Source organism: Coptis chinensis, chromosome 3 (genome assembly GCF_015680905.1).
Source record: "Coptis chinensis isolate HL-2020 chromosome 3, ASM1568090v1, whole genome shotgun sequence".
NCBI lineage: Eukaryota > Viridiplantae > Streptophyta > Magnoliopsida > Ranunculales > Ranunculaceae > Coptis > Coptis chinensis.
Window position 1 is genome coordinate 59,188,110 of NC_141458.1, and position 25,550 is coordinate 59,213,659.

The window sequence follows — 25,550 nt, forward strand, 5'->3', positions numbered from 1 at the left end:
AAGTGGGATTAAGGCCCACTTTAGAACGGAAGTTGTGTGAACTGTTTGTTACATAGATTAAATTAAAAAGATAAAATCAACCAAACAGAGCCAATTTAGTCACGTCCATCAGGACAAACATCTAGCATGAACAAAGAAAGTAGTAAACTACCAGATTCCAGTGGACCAACCACCTTCTTCACTCCCCTCCCTCAGAAATACCGTGGGTGAGATTCTTCGTGGCACACCATCTGGTGAAGTAGTGATCTTCTCCCTCGACGCATGTAGTTCCAAAAACCCAGTTTTGCTCCCACTGTTACATTCAAATAGGGCATAGTATCTAATCTATGCACATCGCATGCAAACTTTTCAAAAACTTCAAAGTCACAAATAAATTTCTACAGATTGTGCATCATTCTTGTTTGGGCATTCATGTCTTATCAATATGCATTGCAACCGTCATGGAATTACAATACAAACCTAGAACCTTGTTCTTGCTGTAGTAGTTCGTATCATTGAGCGCCGCAATGCATATCATATACTGAGTTTAAGCCTCCTATGGAATATTCTTACGATTATGAACCTCAATTTTAAATTTCCATAGTACCCAATACACCCCAGAGTTTTCTAGTAATGTAGACAATTTATGGAATTCCACCACAAATAGTTAACCATCATTCATATATCCCCCTGGTTAGTAAGAGTGCGGTTTCACCCAAGGCCCATTACCATTCACATCACCATCCATATCCCACTCCACCATCTATCACAGACCAACTATACCAAGCAATGGTCGAGCAAACAATTCAAATACAATAAATAGCAAATACCTTCTATTCTCTCCAATCTATTTTAATCTATACCACCTCTGAGACTAATATTCTTCCCACTAGTCTAGAAACCAACCAAAAAGAGGAACAAGGTGTTGTTATAACAGAGCCAATTGCTAAAGCCCATCCTGATATGTATGAACAATTAAAACCATATCACCATCCACCTGACTATCGTGTGAATTCCATATTCTATGATGATAACTATATGCATGAGAATATTTCAACAAAAGAAACTCTAGAACCTGTGTTAGGGAGTAACTCGACAAACTTGGACGATGACATTGAAAAAATTTATGAAGTTCTAGATAAAGAGGACAAAGAAAATGAAGTGCCTCGAGAAGAGCATATAAGTTCTATAGTGGGAAGTGGATCTAATTTTAGTTTGGTTGTTAAAGACTTATTGATGGAACAAATTCATGACATCCTTAATATTGCAAATATGAACCACAATCTTGTGGAAACGCCAAAACGAGATGAAGAATTCTCTGAGTCCTTGAGATCATATGAAGAACCACCACCCGACCATCATTTCCCTGAGTTAACACCTCTCAAAAACCAACCTCCATTAATAAAAAATCCACCAACTTCTGAGGACTGCACCACTAAACCATTTCAAAGAAACCTCAAGCTCACATTTAAGCTAATTGCGTTTGAAATCCTTCATAATTTTCTAAACCTTCCCATTAAAGAGACTTTGCCCAACATACAAACTCCCGAGACTATCATTCCTATTGACAAGAGCCCCACATTGATTGAAGTGCCAAAAAAAGAGAAAATAGAATCTAAGGTGGAATATGAGTTCTTGAGAGCATACGATGATCCCTTTCTTTAAGTGGTTGAAAAACCCAGTTTGCCATATGTCACATCATCTAAGCCTCATGAAGAACAAATACTACCACACTCACTCTCTCTTGGACAATTCAATGACGGGTTACTGTATAAGTTCCATGATGGTTTACATAAGCTTTCTTTTATCATTCTGAATTTTACACTCCGCATGGATCATATCATTTTGTTTGGGGGTAAATGCTTTCATATGTTTTTCTTTAAAGATCCCCAACTATTTAGACTATTAGCATATAGTTAACAATATATCATCCATCTCATATACATAGTCTTGGGGAATCTGACTTAAAACGACCCCACATATAGTATTGAATATCTGACTATAAAAGATTCATGTTATATTTTATCATGTATTCCATGGGAGTGCATCAGTAAGGTAACCGGGCCACTCCACTTGGAGTGTGTGGTTGTAAGTTCCGGAGCCTTAAGTCCTCGTATACTTGCATATTCGTTGTTAGCACTTTTACTCGTAATTTGAGTAGTGTGCCCCTATGGAACAAGTATATAATTTTATTTTTCTTTATTTTCCACTTCTTTTTAGAATAACTTTTCTATTCCTATCATTTACAATTCCTGTCTTTATTTTCATTTCCCTATTTTTTGTTTTTACATAAGCATTTTTCTTTCAATCTCACCTTTGATGTTGAGTAGTCTTTCCTCTATAAAGAAGAGATGTGAAACAAAGAAGAGGGCGATGGGGATTGAGTGAAGGTGTCTTACAGTTGTCTCTCATGGTTGTTTAGCATGTCTCGTTTTCCATAGGTATGCCAAACCATGGGATGGTTGGTAGCTGGAGCTCTTGATTTCAAATTTTTTTTCCTTTTATGGGTGATTTCTAATTGTTTCAAGCTTCGTCTTTCTCGCTAGTTGGAATAGCTACAAAATAGGGCTAACTAGATATTAGGAGAGGACAGACTAGATTATCTAGCGATAGAGCTAGTCCTCTTCACTAGATTTGCTTTCTTTCAAAACAAGAAAGTGCACAATCTAGGGCAAGCCAAACCCCACACAAGTTCTCAATTAGAATCACTTAATTTCAAGCACCTTCTATTGGGAGGATCACTTTCATCATAGTGATTTTTCTTAGTAGTTTTATAGTTTATATTTTCCTGTCATAGTAATTTAGGAACATAAAAACCAAAAAGCCAAACACAAATGTTTCTTTCTTTCTTTAATAAAATTGTTGTTTTCACCGCGCTTATAATAAAAGTTTCTCGATACATCAATAGTTATGTGATTTCTAAAAAACAAAATGGGCAATGGATTTCATATAGACCAACCTTTAGAAGTACGCAATCTCCATTCTTCTAAGGGTGGTTTGAGGATCAGCTATGTGTTATTAAGGGTCGCGCATATTACCATGCACTTTCTGTCCCAGTTTAAACCAGATACCAATTGTCCTTTACTCACCATCATACCATTACTTCCACCAGAAGAAGTATGTGCATTCAATTTACCAAATGCACCATGGAGGCAACACCTTAAAGCCACAAACCTAACTACCTCCAGGGTTCATCAAACCACAAAATACATTTAGACAAGGACAACGTACCTACAACAATCAGAATAGAACATTGGTTCCACCTCATTTTAACCAGAACTACCAAAATCTACCAAAGAGACCTAGTTCCACCATACAACAGTGTCCAATCAAATAAACCTTCCCATTATATCTTGCATAGTAAATCCCCCAACACATACATAACTGAAGCCATAGTCTGACTGGATTGGGTTCAAGGAAGAGCCAACACGAAAGTTGCCTAAAATCACATGTTATGCTTTGTTTTCAATCACTGCTTTTGAGTACGATTCTCTTTATATCATCTCTAAATAGTTTTCAAAACCTGAGGATACAAAAATGTAAATCTTAAGTCCTAAAGTAACCCAAATGATACTGGATAAACGTATGATTTTATCTTCTTATAAAAACCCTCTATATGGTTAGAGATACATTTAGATTGAGAAAAACAACCTTAAAAAAATAATAATAATAATAAAATAAATAAATAAATAAATAAAACACACACACACACACACACACACACACACACACACACACACACACACACACACACACACACACACCCATTTCATATAGATAGTTGTGTACATACATGCATTTCCCATCTTTTTATTTCTTAACTTCTAAGTATAATTCTTCATGCATTTTAAGTATTTCATAGAAGAATAATAAAATTACGTAAATCCATAGTACAATAAACCATGTATTTCTTGTTCTATATCTATCAATTGATCTATGATAGATGGTGTAATGGAATATGATTTTGTTATGGATGGTGATGTGAATGGTGGTTCACTATTGAGTGTATTGTTATGGATGGTGATGTGAATGATAATGGACTATTAGTGAACCCAGAATCTGACTGACTAGGTGGATATATGAATGGTGGTTGACTATTTATGGTGGAGCTCCATGAATTGTTTGCATGATTAGAAAACTCTTGAATGTATTGTATAATAGGGAAGTTTGAAAAATGAGGTTCGTAATTGTAAAAGTTTCCCGTAGTAGACTTGAATTCGGTATATGATGGATGGATAATGAGATAACCAGTGATAAAGACTACCGCAAAAAGAACAAGGTTCTGGGTTTGTATTATAATTCCATGACGGTTGCGATGCATATTGATAAGCCATGAATGCTCAGTCAAGGATGATGCACAAACAATGGAAATTCAATTTTTTTGGATTTTGGATTTTTTGCTTGGTCTATAGATTACTATGTCCTGTTCAAACGAACAATTGGGCGCAAAACTAGGATGGATCTACTATACGGCTCAGAAAAGTAAGCAATTACTTCACCAAGTGGTGTGCTACCAAGAAACTCACTCATGATTAATCTGGGGGAGGGGAGTGAGGAAGGTAGTTGGTCCACTGTAATCTGGTAACTTATTACTCTAAATCTTTGTGGCTATACTTTTGTCCTTTTCTGGAGGAGCGTGACTACTTTAAGCTCTAGTTGATTGATTTTAATTTGTTTGTTTGGTTAGGCCTCAAGTAACAAGCAACGTCCGATTTATCTACATTGGGTAATGACCTCCCAATGGTTGTTATGTTGCTCGGGTTCAGCCTTATGCATTAATTGAAATTTGCAGTGAGAAAAATTAAATCAAACAATCATGTAAGTATGCTTGAAACATACAAGGTATCCTCTTACATGGGTTTCGAGGAGGTTTAGAGTTTACCTCTCAAGCTGTGCTTACACGTTGCTTGAGGTGAAGGCGACGTTGGTTGGTGCATGATCTGAGAATCAGGCCCAACCGTTCGAGCGTTCCCTATTTTAGGTTACAAAAAAGCTTACTTAAAAAAGCCCACAGTTCGGGTTTTTAATAATTACACAATTTTGCCTTCAAGGGCCCAAAACATAAAAGTAAAACTAATACTAATACTAATACTAATACGAATAGATTAACTAGAGCTAATCGTAATTAGAGTGTTGATTACTAAGTTGATTCAAAGTGTGCAAGCGTATGATTCACGACTCGCCTCGCACACTTGAATTTCCCAAGGCAATAAAAACTCTAATTCCTGGTAAGTTTCACAACTTTAACCAAGTGATCAACTCATTCTAACATAACATAACTAATATTAACTAATATTTTTTATATTTTGATTTTGATTTTTATATATATATATATATATATATATATACAACAATGTTCACTGATTTATCCTACTCTATTACAAAATCCAGATCTATAGATGAAACCACAAGACAAATTGGATCATACTATGAAAAAACCACGTAAATGTTGCTGGAGGTGGTAGGGCGGTTGCGTGGCGCGCTATTGTAGCCTGGTCAACGGGCGGTCGCCCTTCCGGTTCTGGCAAAGTTTCATCGGTTTTCGTCAGCAGGTCCAGCTCTCCAGTATTCGAACTATGTGCTTGGATTTGAAACAAAACAGATAAGTACTGAAAATAAACGAAATGAAATGATGAAAAAAATGAAAAACAAGAAATGGAAGGGGTAGAATGTTGCTTCCCTTCTTAGAGCTCAACCATGAATCTACTTCTTCTAATCCATGATGGCGACACCATTTGAAGTATGAGTATTGTGGGAGTATTCAAAGATTAGTTTGATGAGGTTCACTTTGGTTTTTTAGAGAGGATTGGTGGGAGTTTATGAAGAGGGGAAGGTAATATCCTTAAGGTTCATGACTTGTTTTTAAATGAAACAACTTTGTATTAAAACTTGACAAACATTGAATGAAAAACTTGTATTGAAGATGGAACCTTGTATTGAAGATTTAAACACAAACTTGAATGTAAACTTGTATTGAAAATAACTTGTATTGAAGATTGAAGAACAAACTTGAAATGAAGAACAAAAAATAAACAAGAAATAAAAACTTGAAAATGTAAAGGACTTGAAATTAAAATCTACTCTACTCCTACATGACCATAGATTAAGTATAGGTGCATTCTCTCCTCCTATTTTTTGGCATTTATACTATACCTTTTGCCAAAGACTGATTTGCCCTCTCCCTCTACAATCAAGACACCTCACTATGTTGTTTTATGATTTTCATTTTGCTTTTGCTTTTTGATATCTTCTTGAGCAAGCTAGGTTTTTGAGCAAGTCTTCTTTTGTAGCAAGGCCATCCATCTCTAGTCTTTTGAGTTAAGGACGTGACTTTCAGTCATCTGGTTTTGAGTCGATGACTTTTAACCTTTGACTTTGACTTTTTCATAGCAGCTTTGAGTCTTCATAATAAGTGTTAATAAGGCTCCTTTTTCTGCTACAATGCAACGTTTATGATAAGTGGTCTGAAATGCTCTGTAACCTGAAAAATACAATAAAAGCTATGAGTTGTCTTTTCATTATGCGTAAGAAGGGTTGTAATGCAGTAATGTAAAGGTGATAAATTGCACATTTGGGAGCTGATCATGACACTAGTGAAAATATCTCAGATACATTGAAGTGGATTGCTCATGGATGGACTGAGAAAGCTAGCAATGTCATATTCTTCATATATTGTTAAAGGTTAACACTACCACAAGAAAAGTGCTGAGAAGTCCAACCAAAATAGTGGTGTTTCACTTGAGTCAACAACTACGTAAAGATCTAGTTCAAAGGATAAAAACCAAGTCATGAACAATGTCTCTTACTATAGGTCGGGGTTATCAAAGATATAATTTTGCTTGACTATAATGGCTTCCATGTGCCTATTTTTTATTGTGATTAGGCAAATGTAAGAAATGGTGTCAAGGTAGAAGATGGATTTACTTTGGTTAACCTTCATCAAGGTCAACACCAACTCGAAAAAGAACCATTCATTTTAGCATCACAAGCGAAACATGTCTTTTAGTCAAAGGACAACAACGATTGCAATTGGTATGTTGTATTACAAGCGACGCCAAGAGGACGTCATGACTTGGATGTATGAGGAGAATGTTGATGTATTCTCAGGACCATTAGATGTTTCGAGAATTGACAAGAACATTGGTGATGAAGGGGTAGATATGTTAGAGAGGATTGGAAGGGAAACTATGTGTAGTGCATGTACCTTTGGCAAATTAGTAAAATGTTTTTTGTATTAATAATTTTGGCTATGACTTTTGGTTGTTTTTCCTATTAATATAAGTATCTTTTTTTATTTGGCACTTGGGTCACCACTATATACTACAACTTCAACATAAAACTACAAGCTTTATGAAATATAAGCCGCTGCAAAGCATCCGTAAGTTTGAGGAATTGGAGCAGGAGTTCGTGGATCACTTCATTCACGATAAGAATAGGGTAGTTGACATTGCTTATCTCTTTAACATCAAGTAGAGGTTCATGGAATTAATCAGGAAATTCCTCTGTAGGTTCAAAGAAGAAACACTAAAAGTAGAGAACCTAGATGAGTACACCGCGGTGATAGATTTCCAACATGGGTTGCACCCGGGAACTAGAGTTCACGAATCTGTATCCAAGATTGAGGTCATTACTTTACATGCCCTGTATCCAAAGGTTGAGAGGTACATACGATACAAAGTCCATGGACAAAGGGGATGGAAAGGATAGAGCTAGGACAACGGAAAGAGAAGACACACAAAGCTCAGAAAGAAGCAGGGACTAAGTGAGAAAGGATAATAGAGAGAGAAAGCCATATCGCGACTAGAGCAGACTCCCCTAAATAATTGGAGGAAATCTTACCGGTGATAAAATGTTTGCAATACTATGAAGGTCCGCGAAGTATGCCAAGGGAGTTGGCAGGAAAGTCATTATGCACGTGATTATCATAAGATCAGAACTAATACACCGGATCTCATCAGAACTCCGCAGTTAAGTGTGCTTGGGCGAGAGTAGTACTAGGATGGGTGACCTCTTGGGAAGTCCTCGTGTTGCACCCCTTTTTCGGAGGGATTGGGATGTTTTCTTTTAGCGAGAGATGCTCTGACATTCTCTCTCTAGAAAACACTTAGCAATACACAAAAATTTATCCCTTTGGGCTTTTTTTAGTAACTTTTCTAAAGCCCTTCTTTGGCTTATCCTTTCGAAAAAATTAAACCTTCCTTTTTTGGCAAAAAAGAGAGGGAAACCTCGAGCATCTTCTCATCTACCTGAAACCCCCTCCTTATGGTGTCAACAAGCAATCCCCCTCCTCTTTCAAATACCACAAATAGAACTATTGGAGCTCGAGCCAACTCTTGGAGTACGTTCTTTAGTAGATCTGGAGCTCAGGAGACAACTGTAGCTTTCAAAGAGTTCACTCCTATTATAGTTGATGGAGTAGCAGTTTTCCCACAAGAACTTATAGATCAAGAGATACAACAATGGGATGAATACTTGGTGGGTTACTTCCTAGATATTAGGCTCTCTTTCCTTAAGGTGAAGGAATGTTTGGAAAAGAAGTGGAAGTTAAAATGCTCCTTTGAAATTACCAATGATAAAGAGTTGTTCTACATGAGTTTTACCTCATCGAAAAGACAGACAAATGGTGTTGGAAGAGGGGTTGGTCATCATGGCAGGGAAAGTGTTTGTTATAAAGCCTTGGACTGTGGAAGTTGACATTTATAGAAACAAGGTGGCATCAGCGCCAGTTTGGGTCAAGTTGATGGATGTCCCAAAGGAGATGTGGACATTTGAGGCCTGTCCTACCTTGCGAGTTTGGTAGGTGGTAAACCATTGTTCATGGATGAGGCTACAACAAAATGGAAAAGACTATCCTTTGCAAGGTTTTGTTTTGAATTCCCTGTCAATCATGAATACAAAGAAACAATCAAAGTTAAAGCCGGAAACTGGGAGGTAGTCATCCCACTTGAATACCCATGGAAACCCATATCTTGTACTAAATGTAATAGATTTGGGCATACTACTGAATAGTGTAGGGGGGAAACTAGAAGAGTTTGGACAGGAAGAACAACACAATAGAATGGGGATGCACAAATAGATGAGGACGTTCAAGATGGGAGGAACACTGAAAGGCAGCAGGAAGGGGAAACTATAAATGTTCGAGAAATAAATAGTCAAGTTTTTTAACTAGTTTCAGAAGTGGATAACTTGATTGATGAGCAAGCCATGATTATTAGAGAAGAGCGCACAACATAATGCAATGCTACAGCTGAGGACACCTAACTGTTAACATGGTATCCAACAAGTGAACATGAGTTAACAGACTCCAGAAGTGTCACTCTAATAACTCCTAGCAAAGTAGAAGGCATGGATGAGGAAATAGAAACTGTCCTAGGTCCTTCTCTAGTGGAGGTATAAAGTCCAATCCAACGGGCCAGACCACCTCATCTAGACTCAAAACTGTTTATGGCAGAAAGAAATCTCTTTGAGGAATTAGCTGAATTGGATGATGATGATTTATTGGATGCAGAACCAAAGCTCTTTGGAGATAACATCCCCATTCCTGTGCTCACCTCTACCCCAGTTAATGCGAGATTGAATGTATGGATCTGTTCAGTTCAGAAGAGAGCCCAAAAGAAGCAAAGCAATCCAGCGACTCATTCTGGAAAAAGAGGCAGGGGCAGACCTAAAGGAAATGGAAAGAGGAGAAATCACCATTAATCAATTCCAATGTTAAAAATTTGCAGTTGGAATGTAAGGGGACTGAACGACATCTGATAAGCACCCAAAAGTTTATTATGAAACCCCGTTGAGACATATAAATTTGGTTAACTATGTGTTTAATAATCATGAAATAAATATGTTTTCATACTTTTGCAGGTATTCGTAGTAAACATGGAAATATGGTTTAAACCTGTAATAAAGCACGAGGAACGACATATATATGAATTCTTCCAAATCTGCACAGAAGCATCAAACTTCCAAAGCTCCTACCTCTTGAACCAAGACTCCGAATGCGACAAGTGAGTTGCTTATACAATCAGGGCGATGAACTCTATGCATAGGTGGGAAGTTGTAAAATTGCCCAAAGACCGGACCGCCACTGGACTACACATAGGACCCATTATGCGGGCCCATAAGATTGGATGAGTCATCAATCATGGAGCATGTCAAGACAAAAATGACAAATTATTGGTGCAAAGTTGACACCTTGCATGTAATTAATTAGATTAGGTGTTAATAGTGAAAAAAAGGCAAGGTGTCACTTTGTTTTAATGTGGTGGATAAAAATGAAGTAAATGTGGTTTGATGTTTCACATAGGAGGAAATGAGATGTCTCTCAAATGGAGAAGAAAAACAAAACAAGGGGGACACTCCATTTACTCCTCCCTTGACTTATTTTCCTTACCTTGTATTATTTTAGTTCCTTAGCTATTTTTAGTTTTTAGTTTTAGTTTTTGTAAGAAAGCTTGTAATAGTTTTTAATGGAGGAAACCTTAGTTTTCTTCTAGAAAATGAAAAGCAAGTGAGTTTAATTGGTTTTTCTTCTTATTCTTTCTCTCTCTTTTGTTCTTCTAGCTTATAATTCATCATCCCAAGGATCATGAGCTAACTTCTCTTTTGGGGAGTTAATCCATCTCATGTGAGGGAGAATATTTGTGGTTGGCTTGGCAGGTTGTTAGGAAGAACAACTAGACCTGCATCCTATCCCAAAATGATAGTTGGTGTAGTGTCTAGTTAGGAATCAAAGTAATGAGCTTAGAGATAAGTCATTGCTTGGTTCCACTTGCTAGCATGTATGAACTCTTTAATGAGCCATACATGCTAGGGATCAAGTTTTCTTCCATTAGGGCTTGTCTATAAGTCTAGGAATAATCAAATCAACATTTTCAAATCAACAACTAAATGTTAGTTTCACATGAGGAGGATTAGCTCTCCACCTTTTCTTTAGTAATTTGTATTTTGTATTAAGTGCATGATTTCAAACCTTAATGTTTTTTTTATTGTTTGTGTAGGAAAGAAACCTAGCATTAGTATTATAACCTTACTCATTAGTTCCCTAAACTGTAACAACCAATTTGTAGTTGTCTTAGACTTTAGGTTGGTTCGAATCCTTATTCCAACTTCACGAAAACGAAGATCGTGAGTAAGGAACTTTGAGTTTCTTTTATGCCAAATTAGAGAGTTCAATCTCTACATAGAAAAAGCTAATATCAAAATGGCGCCACTGCTGTTCTAAAGCCATAGGACTTGTGCTACAGATCAGAAGTTGCATCAAGGGGGAACCCCCATTCTCTTCCTTTGTTTCCTTTTCTTTCGTTCTTATGTTTTTGTTACTTTTTTTTTTTCGGATTTTGTCTCGTATTTGACCTGTTCCCTCACGGATTTTACGTTCCACTTCCAGGTACCAAAATTGCTTGTTTGCTGCCCCTGTTCAACCACCAGCATCTCCTGATCTACCTTGATCCATTTCCAGGCCTAAGTATCTGGCCCTGTACCTGATAATTCGAATCTCTTTTGGGATTAATCGCGTCAACGGATTGAAACGTCTATTTCATTTCTTTGGCGGACTAGCGGGAAGCTACAGGTTCCATATTTTCAGTGTTATTTTTATTTTTCGTTTTTTCTGCATGAATGCCATGTATGTAGTATTAGGAAAAATTTATGGATTATTATTTACGTATTAGCCTAGAATTATGCATGAATCATGTGAAGACGCCTGTGAATATATATATGCGGTTAACTGGTCATGAATTACATATTAATGTATATATACATACAAATGGAACTATTTTGCATGGTTATATATATATATATACATGTTTAGCATATATATTACCGAATGAGTGATTATTTGCATGTTAGCATCTATAACTTAGGAGTTATACATAGTAATTAGGATATGTTTTGGTATTTTGGCCATAATTTTGGCTACGGTTCTCTGAATCACACGTGTGAGCTCAATTCGGAAAGATCTCGGCGGCGCGCACGCTGTCACCATCAACTGTTTTCCCCTCCAAAATCATCATTTTAGAAAAGGGTGTTGTTTAATAAGTCGATTTTGTCAAGAAAGAGGAGAACATTCCAACGAGGGTTAAAATCTGAGTTGGGTAAGTTGTTTCTAAACCCTACGGGGTAAAGTTGCTCTCTATATGACATTCGCAATCTCAATGAGTATTGTCGAAATCGAATTATTATGTAATACAAGAGTCGTATTTTAGTTTATGTATAATACTTTGCATGCTTAGTTTTGTTGTATTATTCTGCGTATGTATACTATATTCGCATGCTAATGTATTTAGATACGTATGAGTGATTCAGATTTGCCTGTTACTGTTGATATACGTTTATGTAATATCGATTTACAAATTAGCGTACATATACGTATTACTGATGTATATTTGCCTGTATGTATGGAAGTATTTATCGATGACACAAGTTTGCCTATTCGTATAGCTATACGTATGAGTAGAGTATCTTCACATGCTACTGCACCTAGTATTGTATGAGTAGATTGTATTTGCATGTTTGTATTTTAACCCTTGCATAAATCTTTAAAAAAAATAAAAAATAAAAAATAAATAAAAAAATTGAAAAAAAAAATAAAAAAATTAATTAAAAAAAAAATAAAATTAATACCGCCTTTGCATAAATTTTAATTCCATAAATCTTAATCATATTCCAATGGTGTCTAGGAAACTTGAAAGATTGAGGTTACTTAATTAGAACCGTGCTTGCACGGAAAGCCTCCCTCATATCTCTCTTGTGACTTGGCTGTTGGTTTATGCACACGTATTCCTAGCTTCACTACTACGTTAGCAGCAGTTTAGGCATATGTTCTTCAACTCTAATGCTTAAGATAATAATAAAATTCGAGTCTTACTAAATTCTTTTCGCACGCTTAGATCTAATTTTATGCTTGCATGAGATTAAGGTCTGGTTCCACTAAAGAAATTGAACATACCTATCGTCGAAAAAATACGATAAGCAATTCGCGTAAGTTCTCACCTAAAATTGTTCTTCTTCGCTAATTACCTTCATCACAATCCTTCGCCGCCATCAACTCGTCATTATGGCCGACGATCCTCCTCCGCCAGAGAAGCCCTCTCGGACTTCTATCTTTGCATTACGGGAAGGACCTTCTTCCCCGTGATCAAACTTCGAGGACATTGTCGGTGATTTTGAATCCCACCAAACGTTTTCAGTTTGTTACCTATATATCATGGTTTGGAGCATGAAAAAACCTTACAATCATCTTCTTCGTAGCTTCAACAAGTGGCAACAACATTTCACCATCCAGCCATCTCTAAGGAACAACTCTTGCTTTGATCGTTTACATTCACTTTAGCGGAAAAGCGTCAATCGGCTAGCAGGACAACAGCCACATCCATAGATACATGGAATAGACTAGTTCAAGCTTTCATGTTTCAGTTTTACACTCGAGAAAAAACAACGAAATGCTTCAGTAAAATTCAATTCTTTTCGCCAAAATCCTCATGAATCCTTTTACGAAGCATGGAGTCGTTTTTATCGATCTTCTCGTTAGAATGTCCTCATCACCAACCGACAAAGCGTCGCCCTTGTTCGTTCTCATTCTTTAATGGTCTTTTTGATCATCAAAAGAAACTCTTGATATAATGAACGGCGGTTGCTTCATGGACAAAGGAGCTACCGGCTTATACTTTTCTTGAAAAACAAGCGAAAAAAGGTACACACTGGGGTAACACTGAGTTGTCTCGGTCATCAAAGGACAATGTTACAAAGGCCACATCTATTTTTGAGGTAAAACCCGATCCCGAAATAAAAAATTTGATAGAATCCCTAACTAAAAAAGTAGATGCCCTTGCAGTTCAAGTAAATGATCAACTACCAAAACCAGTCATGAACGTTGACACTGCCCCATGTGTCCTTTGTCTTAGTCCTGACCATCATGATGCATATTGTCCTTTGTTATATGCTTCCCCTACTAAACAATTGGAGGAGGCATGTGCATTCAACATTCACAATGCACCATGGAGACAACATCTGAATTTCGCTTGGCGCCAAAATAACCAACAAATGGGGGCTCCTCCAGGTTTCGCTAATCCACATGTTCGACCTACCAACAATTTTATTCCATACCGCCAAGGAAATAATCAACAATACCAACAAGGTCAATTTCAAAATAATTCCAATGCTAACTATCAAACCAACCGCAGCCTTTGTTCCAAATTTTAATCCAGATCCCAACTATAATCAACAACTTCAAAGAATAGTCGTGGAACTACTACCCGTTGCGACAACCCAAGAACCCGTTTCGGATAGGTCAAACGAGACTTTCTTAGCCTACATGTAACAACAGTCTCAAATTTTAACGCCTATCCAACAATCACTTCAACAATTGGGCAAGAAAAGAGTCGAAAAGGCGTTTCTCGACATAAGCAGTTCCAAACCCTAAACCAAGCAAAACACCTTTGAACTTACTAATGCACTCGCTACAAGCACCTCCAATCAAGGTGAGGTGCATGCAATCACTACTCTACGATCGGAAAAAGGTAGACAATCAAATACGATGCCGATGATCAACCAAAGGAACTGGAAGGTTCCAATGAACCTATTTCTAATAATGAACCTACGGACGATTCACCAAGATCAAACAAAGTCAACATCTCGAATTTAGGAAATAAGCAAGAAGACCCCTTTTCCAATTCCGTCCAAAGGCACCATTTCCTGCATGCTTGGCAAAGAATAAACCTGATGAGAATTTTGCTGAAATTCGAGAGACTTTTAAAAATTTGACGATCAACTTGCCTTTTCTCGATGCCTTAAAACTATTACCAAAACATGCAAAATTTCTGAAAGATATGTGCACCACAAAAAGGAGAACTAATGTTCCTCAACAAGCGTTCCTCACTAAACAGTTTCAATCCATCACAGAACACAATGGTATAGTCAAATACAAAGACCCTGGTAGACCAACGGTTCCATGCACCTTAGGTGACAAATATACGGCTACTGCGCTACTAGACCTAGGAGCTAGTGTGAACTTACTTCCATATTACTTATTTAAACAACTAGGTCTTCATGAGCTCAAACCTACCACCATGACTCTATAGTTAGCCGATCGTTCCATAAAGTATCCAAAAGGAATTGTGGAAAACGTCCTCGTAAAAGTCCAAGACTTCTTCTATCCTGTAGACTTTGTTATTTTGGATACAGAAGTTGCATGTGATTCCATTCCTATCATCTTAGGATGTCCGTTCCTAGCAACTGCTAATGCTCTTATTAACTGTAGGGATGGTTCAATGACCATGTCCTTCGAAAATCTATCGGTAGAGGTAAATGTGTTCAAATTGATGAAACAAATTCCAGAGCCTGACATTGATGGTGAGGTGAATAGGGTTGATGAAGATTCCGCGAAGAGTATTTAACAAACTCGTTTCCTTAAGATGAAGTGTACCAATTTCTTTCATTTAGCTTAATCCGAAGTTTGAGGACGATGATTATACACAAGAAGTAAATGAGTTATTAGAGTCAATACCATTATTTGACCCTACGACTGTAATGTCCAGTAACTTGGATGAACATCAATCTGTTTACTGCATGGATGATGACTTTCCTCGAGAATCTTTAATACCCACTCCACCCACCCCGATTTAAAACCTCTTCCTTTGGAATTAAAATACGTACAACTTTGATCCAAATGGTCGTCACCCGGTTATCATTTCTTCACAATTAACTGACGATCGGGAAGCTCGTTTAATTAATGTCATTCAAAACATCGTTCTGCTATTGGATGGTCCCTCGATGACATTAAAGGCATTCATACTTCACTGTGTGCACCCATCGATACACCTTTGAAGAAAATGCTAAGACGTCCGCTATGAACCACAAAGATCAACTAAACCCTACCATGAAAGATGTGGTACGAGAGGAAGTTTTAAAATTACTCGATGCGGGTATTATTTACCCTATCTCTGATAGTGTTTGGGTAAGTCCAATACACGTTGTTCCCAAGAAATCTGGCATTACAGTTGTGAGAAATGATAAAGATGAATGCATTTCCGCTCGTATCCCAGTAAAATGGCGAATATGCATTGATTATCGCAAACTTAATGCCGTCACTCGTAAGGATCACTTTCCACTCCCATTCATCGATCAGATGCTCGAACGTTTAGCTGGTCATGCATATTACTGTTTTCTTGATGGTTATTCAGGTTATTTTCAGATAGTCATAGACCCGCCGATCAAGACAAGACCACGCTCACCGTCCATTGGGTACATTTGCATATAAACTAATGTCTTTTTCGGCCTTTGTAATGCACGGTACTTTCCAACGCCGATGCTTCACATTTTCAGTGATATGGTTGAACGCTTTATGGAAGTGTTCATGGACGACTTCTCCATATATGGAGATTCTTTTCGATAGTTGTCTATCAAATCTTGAAAAGTCTTTACACGCCAGGAAGAGAAAACCTTGTTCTTAATTGGGAAAAATGTCATTTCATGGTTACAAAAGAAATAGTTTTAGGACATATCGTTTCAAAGGACGGAATCAAGTCGACAAAGCTAAGATAGAAAAAATTGCTTCACTTCCTATACCAAAATCAGTTCGAGACATTCGCGGCATTTTAGGACACGCAGGTTTCTATAGGAGATTTATTCAAGATTTCTCAAAGGTTGCTCGACCTTTAACCAATCTCCTGCTTAAAGATGCCGTTTTTTATTTTAGTTTCAATTGCAAACAAGCCTTTGAAATTTTAAAAAATGCATTAACTACCGCTCCCATAATTCAACCACCGATTGGTCTAAACCTTTTGAATTAATGTGTGATGCGGCGAATATGCTATTGAGTCGCACTAGGGCAACGCCAAGAAGATAAGCCGCTTGTCATTTACTATGCAGTAAAACCCTTAATGAAGCTCAACGTAACTATACCACCACCGAGAAAGAGTTTTCGCCGTTGATATGCTTTGGATAAGTTTCGCCCTTACCTAGTGGGTTCTCCAACTATTGTCTACACTGACCATGCGCACTTCGCGTTATCTATTAGCGAAAAAAGATGCAAAACAAAGGTTGATCCGATGGATTCTCCTTTTGCAAGAGTTTACTCTAGAAATTAGAGATAAAAAAGGTTATAAAATGTAGTTGCGGACCATTTATCACTTAATTTGTCGCTGATGTTGATATCGATACGTAACCTATCCGTGATTCTTTTCCGTGATGAACACTTGTACTCTATTTTTTCGCCTCCTTGGTACCGACATAGTAAATTACTTAGTTACCGAAGAAGTCCCTTCATCTTGGTCTCAGAATGACCGAAAAAGTTCTTATCCACTGTAAAATTTTATTTATGGGATGATCCCTACCTCTTCAAGTATTGTTCGACCAACTAATCCGGCCGTTGCATCCCCGATTGGGGAACACAATGATGTGTTATCCTTCCGTCATGAACAATCTTGTGGTGGTCATTTTAGTGGTAAGAAAACCGCGCCAAGGTCCTACAATGTGGATTCTATTGGCCAACATTATTTAAAGATGCACATGAACATTGCAAAGCATGCAATCGCTAAAGCCTAGGGACGATTACTCAACGCAATATGATGCCCTTAAATCCCATTTTAATTGTGGAAATCTTTGATGTATGGGGCATCAACTTCATGGGTCCATTTCCAAATTCACATGGCTTCCTATACATACTAGTAGCAGTTGACTACGCGGTCAAAATGGATCGAGGCATTGGCATGTCGTGCTAACGATTATAAAACAGTCGTTTTGTTCGTAAAAGAAAATATTTTCTCTCGATTTGGTGTTCCAAAGGCTATAATTAGTGATGGGGGAAAACATTTCTGCAATAAAATTTTTGAATCATTAGTAAAGAAATATGGAGTCACGCACAAAGTGGCAACTCCATATCATCCTCAAACCAGTGGTCAAGTAGAAGTCTCTAATAGAGAGATCAAATCCATTTTGGAAAAAACTATCAATCCATCTAGAAAAGACTGGTCTCTACGATTATTTGATGCCTTGTGGGCATACAGAACAGCTTTTAAGACACCAATAGGGATGTCTCCTTATCGCTTCATTTTTGGAAAACCTTGTCATCTGCCGGTTGAACTTGAGCACCGTGCTCTATGGGCCATAAAAAGTCTCAATTATAATACTAACGCGGCAGGCGCGAAGAGAAAATTGCAGTTAAATGAGCTTGAGGAAATTCGGAGTGATGCCTATGATCTCTCGAAATCCTATAAAGCCAACATGAAAAGAGTGCATGACAAGCACATATTGAGAAAAGAATTCAAAGTGGGTCAAAAAGTTTTGTTGTACAAATCAAGATTACACATTTTTCCAGAAAATTAAAGACTCGATGGTCCGGTCCTTTCACAGTCTCTCTTGTCACCCCCTTATGGGGCTATTTCTTTGAAAACGTAAATGATGACAAATAATTTCAAGTAAATGGCCAACGCTTTAAACATTATCATGAGTTGCGCTCTCCGTGATGTCGAAGAGACTCTTCTCAATAACCCGCCTACATAGACTAATAGATTCGATGGTGTACTTCTTTCCATGTGTTTAAACAGAGAAAGTACGCCATTTGGGTAGCCGGCCCTCTTCTATTTTCTTTTCTTTAAATCCCTAGAGTGTGTGGTTACAAGTTGCCGAACTATAGTCCACAAAAACTCTACTTCGTGAACCGAAAGTATAAATGTCTTCGATAATCGAAAGCAAACGTGCCTCCCCGGAAAACAATGGGTACCAAAAATTTCAACTCCTTCTTTCTCCTCCCTTTTCTATTCTCTTCCTCGCAAACTCCAACTCATTATTTGGTCCAAATCTCACCCATCTCGAATAGGTAATGGTTGTAGTACTTTTGCTCGAAAGCGACGGGCGAAAAGGATGGGGTGGTGTATGAACTGTCAAACTCCATTCTGTCCAGGTCTTGATCTTCTATCCGAGATGAGCCGGTATAAGGTATATTATTGTCTGACACCAGCTCAGCAGGATAAACTTCGTCGTTGTCACGTTGTTCCCACAGGTTGGGATTCATCTTGAGGATCTGACGTTAAACGACTCCTATTCGTCTTGAGGATCTGACGTTAAAAGACTCACATTCGTCTTGAGGATTTGACGTTAAAAGACTCACATTCGTCTTGAGGATCTGACGTTAAATGACTCCTATTCGTCTTGAGGATCTGACGTTAAAAGACTCACATTCGTCTTGAGGATCTGACGTTAAAAGACCCAACATGTATATACTCGCTTTTCCCCTTAGCATCAAGCATGGTGCCCAAAGAAAGTCGCGGATATGCAACATCGACATTTCCTAGTTCGGCGGGCAATGGAGTCCACCTGTGCCAACCCCGATCGGTTTTCTATGTGATCAGATCAAGGGGCGGTTTGAGGCTATACCATATGTACTAAGGGTAATATTATTACTAGACCATTGCACATTGGTCAGGGATGGTACCGTCCTGAACCCTAGGCCCCTATAACATAAAGGATAAGCCATAGTCTGGCAGGATTGGGTTCGCCCCCGTGAGCCAACATGAAAGTTGCCCGAAAGTTGTTTTCGTTGTGATGTGTTGTTTGGATTTCCGGTGTTGTTGACACGCCTTTCGTCTTGTACATTTGTATATAAAAGTGTAAATAAATAAAAATTAAATTAAATTAAAAAAAAATTGAGTTTGAATGTGATTATGTCATATTCCAGTGGATGGAATTTTTAATGCCGATCGTTTTGATATCTCATTGGTTCAATTTGAGTTAACCAATCGAAATTCCAAGTTTGAAATTTCGAACAATTCGGGCATAAGGGGAAGTTTTGGAAATCATTTGGGCTTGGGCAAAAATATTGGACCTAACCCAAAATAATGGATTCCTACTATATTAGTTCGTTGTCCCTTGATGCATTGGGCCTACTCTCAAAGCCAAACGGTCAGAACCAAACGGACTGATTCCAACGGTCAGAAATCAAGTTATAAATACAACTCTCCTTTTCCACTTTCACTCATTCCCTTCTCTCCCTCTTCACAAATTCTTTTTCACAAATTTTTAATTTCTTGAACATAATGAATCAAATAGAGCGATGGGAAAAGGAGCAACGCGAATGGGCTATCACAGTATTCGTGATAACAGTGTTTATCATTATTCTCTTGTCACTCATGCATAACATGATCCGTAACATCTAGATCTATGTAACCGTCTCTTTTTCTGATTTTCATTTTGTATATTAGTATGGTGTGTTAAATAATTCTCACACATTTGTACGGGTTATGTATTAAATGGAGAAGTTCCGTATTAAATATTTGGGTATATTAGTTGTCTTTTCCTTTCTAAAAAAAATAATAATAAGAAAATAATAATAATAATAATAAAATAATAATAAGTAAATAAATAAACAAACCATAACAAAGAAAGGCCATCCAAAAATCACCAAAATAATTAATGGATACACATGGTGTTCAGAGAAAATCGCAAGACGCTACAAGGTAACGATAACACTTGTCACACATGCAGCTTGATTATTCTATCCATATTCTATTACTGAGTTATGATCATCATTTCTGAAATTACGTGTAAGTCTAACTACCATGTGAAACTTTCCTCCGTATTTTCTAACATTAAACCATCTCATTAATTGTATTTGGATATCTGACATGACAAAGACTTACTGTGGATCTCCTATGATGCTGTTCATAATCACATGGGTCATTAACTACACTTGGACTCCAGATTGGTACAGACTCATAGATTGGCTATAAATCTCTTCTTTTTCAGCCATTCTTATTCAAACAATTTTCCCTATCTTTCCCTCAAGTAATACTACCAATGGATCAACCACAAGAAAAAATAATAACGGCAGAGAAAGACTACCTGAAAACTTTCAAGATGGCCGGTTTTCTCCTTATTTTGACACCAAATCATATCGTCGGGATGGACGCTTCTTCTATATCATTCAAGAAATTGGTTATTCCCGAGAATTGGTTTTGATGTTCTACCAATTTAGCGGATCTGAAAATGGAAAATTCTACTTCAATGCCTATGGACAACGCTCGAATTGACTAAGGAAATGATCTCCGACATACTTCAAATCCCAATGAATACCTGTGGGTCCCTTTTTCAAGAGTCATTATTTGATTCCGCTTAAAACTTTACTACGAAGCTACCAGATCTCATGACGAAGTCGGAAATACACATCACATTGTTCTTCAACGCTTTGAAACAGAATCAACGTGTTGTGCTCCACAGGTTGGGACACAATGTGGTAGGTACATCACACCAATCAGAAGTCACAAAGCCTCAACTTCACCTACTTTGGATTTTGCAGACTCAAAGAGATGACTTTTGTCTAATCCAACACCTCCGGAACGTAATCACCAAGAAAACAAGAAGGTCAGCACCCCTACCCACTTTAGTAACACAGATTATGATGCGTTGGGGTTATCCAGTAATTTCTCCAGAGACACCCCTTCAAAGAGCACAAATAAAAGTACTCCAAATAGATTACTCCGTTGGTTTTTGGACTCCTGATACTCTGATAGAGGAACAAAATGACCCAAACTCAAATTCTGACCATTTATTTGATGAAAATGCCATGCTGAACATTATTAATCCCATGGAAGGCATTAAACTTCTTCATCAGGGTTTGAGGGAACTACACGCCGTAATATCATCATCACAACTCTTCGTGATTTCCAAGATCGCCAAGCAACGATGATGTTGAACAGGAGGAGATCTTGGAAATTCATTCTCATCCTTGCAAAATCACGCCTCCTAATGGAAAATCAAATCAGCTCTCTGCCAGCCAAAGGGACATTCAGATGCAACTCGCCAACAAATGGAAGAACTAAACAACCGGTGCATGATATGCGCCTCCAAGATCAACATAACAATCCATAATTTTCTACTATTACTAAGTCCATAAATAAATACTCATATATGTTATTACATTTTTTCGTCAGATATGCATTTTGTCTTACTTTTGTGTCTTTTTGTATGAAATGATTAATAGGATTGTCATCATTTCATGCGTTGTGACTAATATAATTTAACATGTGCTTACTGGGAGGGTCTATTCTCTTACATACTCATTTATCCATCCGGTTTGCCTTTGTCGTTACCTATTTCTCTACTTTATCCACTATGGCATCTTCATCAATTGCATCTTCATCAAACATGGTACCTCCCAAACTCATTCCCCGAAAGCAATCCTTTTCATCCTATGATGGATTCCAATACCTATGGTCATCTCTTCCGTGGCTACATTACAAACATCGGATGGTCTTCCCTACTTCTTCAACCCGACCAAACTTATTCTCCGAAGTTTGGCTGCATACTTTTATACTAATATGGAAGACACACTCAAAGATTCAACCATGTGCATGGTTTCTACTTAGACGGGTTCACAATCCAAGTTGGTGACACACCTCATATCTTTTTTCGAACAACAACTTGCAATAACTTTTGATCTTCCATATCACGATCCCCGTTGCATCATGGCATTACATCTATCATAATTCTTACCGTTCCTTTCAAGTGGCAAGCGTTTCGCGGAAACTTACGGTGATGGTCTTGAGATTAAACGAGAAGGAAATGGGCATGTGGCATGGCGTGACATCACCATTCCTTGGCAAGCATGACCATGAACATGGGGACCGCGATGTTATTTGTACTCGAACATTATGGGAGATTGGCATTTTTCTATCGCCAATGAGGTCGCTTGCGTTGTATTCGTGCCCTAGCTCAAGGTCATACATTATTTAACATCATAGGTTGTGTTATCTCCAACCTAAAATGAGCTCGACTTTTCGTGATCATTATATACTCTTACCGGGTCACCGCTTGCCAAATCATGAAGACACATTTCCCACGGTTTGCGGCAACTTTTCATGATCTGGTCAAGGTAGATTCTATGTGCCCAAAGAAACGTAATCATTCGCTCATTGAAGTTTAGGCAACGGAAGCATCCCGCCGCACTGAGGCATGTTCGTTTTACCCGAAGGATGAAACTATGAAGACACATTTGAGGAAAGCTGGAAACTAAAAATGGGCAGAAATTTGGCGTGACTATTATCTTTTGCGATGCTAAGGAAATGCATTTCCTTCAAGAGGCCTTTAACTTCACATCTTGCTGGATGGTAAACTTGAGTTTGCCATTGTACATATATCTAGCTAAACCTTATGTTCGGTGTGCTATTGTTTTTCATGTTTCGTATGCTATTGTTTTTTATTTCGTGTGTTATGTTTAGTGTGCTATTGAACATTTTCTTGTTCTTTCTCGAATAATATATTATGTTCTCTAACCTTTTTCGCTCCAAAGAATCTAGCCCTAATTTTGCTTACGGTTCTCAGGTACTTTCTCTCTTTAATTATTGATACTTCGAGGACTAAGCATCATTCTGTTGGGGGTGCTTTAACCTGTAGCAAATATTAGGCAAATTGTAACATGTATATAGTTTTTATTTTCATGATAATAATTGTACTTAGTGACAAAGTCTTGTTTCCTTTTCAATGATGAAAATTGTCTAGAAATCTCACATTAGTATCCGAATTAGGAGTTGTTTTTTAAGAAACTTAAGATAATATGTATGCAATAGTTTATACATCTTTTCATGAACATTCATGAACTGAGTATCATCGATTGTACATAGCAGTAAGTTTCTGGAACCAACGGTTAGTCACTTAAACTATAAATCCTGTGAGAATCTAACCAAAAACCTTGACATGAGTGATTTGTGTGTGATGACACAGAGGAGTAGTTTTCCCGATTAGAGAAAATCATGCATCTACTTACTTGATCACCACCTGAACCCTAGGCGAGAATTTAGGCCATCTTTGGATTGACATAGCTAAAAATTCTTACCTGTTACAAATTTTACCGCTAGTCACTCCACTGGACCTTTCACTTTCACCAAAAAAATTCCTTACCCATCTATTAAACCAAATAAAAGAACCTACCTAAGTGATGAGTATGAGAAATAGGATGAAATGTGGAAAGAATAAAGAGAAAGACTTGTCCCAAATAAAAGTCAGTTATTTGCTTTAGGAAAGAAAAATAGAATCATGTTCTTAAGCCAGTTAAAAAAAAAAAAAAAAAAAAAAAAAAAAAAAAAAAAAAAAAAAAAAAAAATCCCATTAGAGGCTTAAGAACAAGGTTGGAAAACTCAGTGAGAAGAAGGAAAGAAAACAAAAATTTCTCTAGTGTAAATATATGAAGACCCTATTCTCTCATACTCGTAAATTTTAATTATCCATTTCCATTTTCTTGTACACTATCACCTAAGCCCCACAATACCTAATAAAGACCTCTAGCTCAATTAGGAGTAGGGTGGTGTGCTAATAAGTAGTAGACGTGATTGATCGACATCGGCTCCTCTGACTGTCATTGAGATGTGAGGAAACGTGTGCCCATTGCACACTGGAGTTAACAAAATCTGAGTGGAAAATTTTTGAGTGAAATTGTGTTTTGACACATACCTGTGAGAACCCATTTAGGTACACTCTCGAAAGGATTCAGAAACAACCCTGCTAGTACATTTCAATGAAAAGTTCACTGCATGCATGATTATATGTAGATGTTTTAATTATTGAATACATATTAACTTGAGTTTCAAAGAAATCAATCCTCGTTCCCTGCTAAGGAGATGTATGGATATCTGAGATTAATTTAGGAAACGAAGTTTCGCCATCGAAGTCGTTGTAGTATAAATGAAGTTTGTGAGTATCTTCTCCGAAAACTCTCACGACTCTATAACTCGGCCCACTAGGGAATTCCTAGTGGTTTAAGGCCTTGTTGCATATGGTCAATGCAACCACACTCTCAGAAACGAGAATTAGTTAGGACTACACATTTTGGCCACTTATTTGTTTTAATGTCTCTTCTTTGCTTCGAGGACAAGCAAAGTGCTGTTGGGGGTAGTGTGATAAGCACCCAAAAGTGTATTATGAAACCCCGTTTGAGACATATAAATTTGGTTAACTATGTGTTTAATAATCATGAAATAAATATGTTTTCATACTTTTGCGTGTATTAGCAAAGATAAACATGGAAATATGGTTTTAAACCTGCAATAAAGCACGAGGAACGACATATATATGAATTCTTCCAAATCTGCACGTAAGCATCAAACTTCCAAAGCTCCTACCTCTTGAACCAAGACTCGAACGCGACAAGTGAGCTGCTTATAATCGTATGATAAACTCTACGCATAGGCGGGAAGTTGTAAAATTGCCCAAAGACCGGACCGCCACTGGACTACATATAGGACCCACTATGCGAGTCCACAAGATTGGATGAGTCATCAATCATGGAGCATGTCAAGACAAAAATGACAAATTATTGGTGCAAAGTTGACACCTTGCATGTAATTAATTAGATTAGGTGTTAATAGTGAAAAAAAGGCAAGCTGTCACTTTGTTTTAATGTGGTGGATAAAAATGAAGTAAATGTGGTTTGATGTTTCACATGGGAGGAAATGAGATGTCTCTCAAATGGAGAAGAAAACAAAACAAGGGGGGACACTCCATTTACTCCCTTGACTTATTTTCCTTACCTTGTATTATTTTAGTTCCTTAGCTATTTTTAGTTTTTAGTTTTAGTTTTTGTAAAAAAG

The 25,550-nt window shown here is 37.5% G+C and overlaps 1 pseudogene; it reads left to right on the top strand.

Moving 5' to 3' along the window:
• Positions 1-7,896: 7,896 nt before the first annotated feature.
• Positions 7,897-8,015, top strand: LOC147510209 (5S ribosomal RNA; annotated as a pseudogene).
• The last annotated feature ends 17,535 nt before the right edge of the window (positions 8,016-25,550 follow it).